This window comes from Telopea speciosissima, chromosome 3 (assembly GCF_018873765.1).
Source record: "Telopea speciosissima isolate NSW1024214 ecotype Mountain lineage chromosome 3, Tspe_v1, whole genome shotgun sequence".
In the NCBI taxonomy this organism is placed as follows: domain Eukaryota; kingdom Viridiplantae; phylum Streptophyta; class Magnoliopsida; order Proteales; family Proteaceae; genus Telopea; species Telopea speciosissima.
This window is the reverse complement of record NC_057918.1, coordinates 47,304,839-47,308,281: the sequence shown is the minus strand read 5'-3', so window position 1 is coordinate 47,308,281 and position 3,443 is coordinate 47,304,839. Positions and strand designations below refer to the sequence as shown.

Genomic DNA, 3,443 nt, shown 5'->3' with positions numbered 1-3,443 from the left:
TTAGTTTGATAGGTTAGATGCTCATGTGTTAGGACGCCGATTTAATCCCTTAATTTTGTTAGATGCTTATAAGTTAGGATGCATTGATTTTCGTTAATTTAATTAGTTTAATTAGTTTAATTTAACACTTTAATTTGGTTCACTTTGCATTACTTTTAAGTTAGTTAAATAGAGTGGCGTATATCTCCTCGTGTTCGACCCGTAGCTACGATTGACCCATACGCTTGCGGTATTATTTTAACTCAAACAAGTTTTTGGCGCCGTTGCCGGGGAGATTATTGTCCATTTTATTTATCTGATTTTTAAGTAGTTCGAAGTGTTTTAGTTTATTATTTTCTCTTCTTTTTTTTTGAAAAAAAAAAAATCAGTTTTTGAAAACCTCTTCTTGTTTCTCTTCTGTTTCAAATAGTGTGCGCCCAATCTAAAGTCCTTCATATGCTTCAACCCTCCATCTTTTGGTGTCCCTCATAGGATTAAGTTACCTATGACGCTACATCTTGACTTGGTTGGGTGGATTGACATGTGACTTATCTTTGGAGGTGACCACTCTTGATAACAGGAAAGCGACATAGTGAGAGTGTTGGAAACATAAACGTATAGTAGACCTCCATTCTACATCAGAATCCATATTGGAGTCGCATGTAGGTGGCTATAGAAGACTATATGGGTTCCCTTGCTGTCAACCTATATGGCATCCTTACAACTTTTGAACCATTGTTTCGATTTTTGAGGGATAGAGATGCACTATCTACCTTGGGGTCCCTCTTGTTTCTAGTTTTTTTTTTTTTTTAAGTGTTTTATTTTTCTTTAATTTTTCTAAAGGAGACCTCATATCTATTTAGGTGGCTAAGGTGTGGACTCGTGATTCAAGTAATCGTCTTATTAGAAGACCACCTTCTCTACCACCTTTGACCATGGATGACCAACAACCCAAGACTCTTAAGGATAGGTTTTACCCCACCAGGGCCGCACAGCCCTCATGCATTAGTCTGCCTGTTGTTATAGGGAATAACTATGAACTCAAGACCAACTTCATCAGCATGCTACCCCATTTTCATGGGATGGCTAATGAGGATGCATATCTCTTCCTTAGGGAATTTGAGGAGGTCTGTGTTCTAATTAAGGTCCAGAATTTGACTGATGATGCAGTTAGGCTTAGGTTTATACCCTTTGCCCTGAAAGACCAGGGCAAGAAGTGGCTCTATGGAATGCCAACAAACTCCATTAATACATGGGATGAGTTCACCATTGTTTTTTTGAGAAAATTCTTCCCTCTTCACAAGACCAATAAGCTTAAAAGTGACATCTTCCAGTTCAGGCAGAAACCACATGAGTCCTTTTCTAAGTTCATGGAAAGATTCAAGGACCTCCTCTTAGAATGCCCTCACCATGGTTTTAACTTGTGGCAGCTATGCCAAATTATTTATGAGGGTATTGATTATCAGACCAAGCAACTTATAGAGTCTATGTGTCCAGTAGGCTTTACTTCTTTTTCTGAGGAGAATGATGCATGGACATTCTTAACCAACTTGGCTGATAAGACTAGGGAATGGGAATCTTCCCAAGAGGTTGAAAGGACCACTAAGGGGTATCTCATTGAGGGTATGCTAGTCAAGGAGGCCAAACTTGATAGCCTCATAAAACGGTTGGAGTCCATAGTTCTTAAAGAGTCTATACCAGTTAATCCGGTCAACCAGGTCAACCATGTGTCGGTATACAGTTGGTGCCAAACCCCTGGACACCTTTCTGAGGAATACCCTAACACCTTGGTGGGCAATTCCAGCACTGAGAATGTAAGTGCTCTTTACCAAAATAACCCATATAGCAATACTTACAATCCAGGATGGAGAAATCACCCTAATTTCTTATGGAATCAAGGGAACCAAGTAGGCCCATCCAACTTTAACCATCAAGGCCAGGTTGGTGCCCAAAGGACCAACTATGCACCACAAAACCAAGGAATGTTTCCTAATCCCTTTCCCCCTCGTCCTCATCCAGGACCTTCTATTAATTCTACTAGGCCTCCTCTCCTTGCACCTTATCAACAACCCCCAGGGTTTACCAATATAGGAGAGGCAACAAGACTGAATGAGATGGACAACAAGATAGCTCTTCTCATGACAAGCCATAATAACATGGAAAAACAACTCACCCAGCTTGTCACAATCCTGCATGAGAGGGAAACAGGAAAGTTACCTAGCCAGCCTGAGCCAAATCCTAGGCATCAGGTTCATATTCAGCAAGGTACCCAAGCTCCTCTAACCAAAGTTGCACAAGGCCAACAGCACCAAGGGCCCTCCAGACAGATAAATGTTGTTTATGCTTTAAGGAGTGGCCATGAGTATCAACAGGCTAGTGCACCTCAGTGTTTATCATCTCATACTCCTGTTGACTCTCCCCCTTCTGAAGAGGCCATTGAAGTGCCTACTGTTTCAGGTTCGTCTAATGAACCTAAAAATATACCAGATGATTTGGTTGAGGAAACCAAAGAGGATTCTGTTGAGGAAGTTAAAAAGACCAACCCTAAAAGAATTTATACCCCACCTGCCCCTTTCCCAAATAGGTTGGTTAGCAAGAAGTCTCCTTCTATGGAGAAGATATTGGATGTGTTCAAACAGGTTCAGGTGAATATCCCCTTGTTGGATGTTATTGCCCAGATCCCCGCTTATGCTAAAGTCCTCAAAGACTTATGCACCCAAAAGCGGACCACCAATGTGCCCAAAAAGGCATTCTTGGCTGCTAACATTAGTTCTCTAATCTCACAGCCAGTAGCAGCCAAGCATAAGGATTCGGGAAGCCCCACCATCTCTTGCACTATAGGCCATACTACTATTGATCATGCCTTATTGTACCTTGGTGCAAGTGTGAACCTCTTACCCTTTCATGTCTACCAACAACTGGGATTGGGAGAACTGAAACCGACCAAAATTACTCTTCAACTTGCAGATCGGTTGGTTAAAGTTCCTAAGGGAATGATTGAGGATGTCCTGTTGAAGGTTGGAGAATTTATTTTTCCTGTAGATTTTATTGTTTTAGATACCCAACCCACTGCCAACTTCAAGGACCAAATCCCAATCATATTGAGTAGACCATTCCTAGCTACCAGTAATGCTTTAATCAATTGCAGGAATGGTCTCATGAAATTATCTTTTGGTAATACTTCTGTTGACTTCAATGTGTTTAGGTTGGGCAAGCAGCCTGACATGGATGAAGAGGTGCATATGCTTCAAGGATTTCCTGATGATATTGATTCGTTCTTTGAGATTGATTTTGATTCGGGATTTCAAGAATGTATGCAAGAATTGGAGGGTGTTGATGATACTCCCTTATCTGAGGTCTGGAGCATCCAACTACCTTTGGAGCCCCTTGGACCCCTATCTACTTCCATTCCCAAATCCTCTATTATTGAGCCCCCTACATTAGAGTTGAAGGCATTGCCCTCC

General features: G+C 41.4%; 1 non-coding gene across 1 annotated transcript; it reads right to left on the bottom strand.

The window, feature by feature from the left end:
• Positions 1 to 1,289: 1,289 nt before the first annotated feature.
• On the bottom strand, positions 1,290 to 1,396 carry LOC122657200. Its single transcript, XR_006332268.1, has one exon. It is a non-coding gene; the product is annotated as a small nucleolar RNA R71 (small nucleolar RNA).
• Positions 1,397 to 3,443: the final 2,047 nt, after the last annotated feature.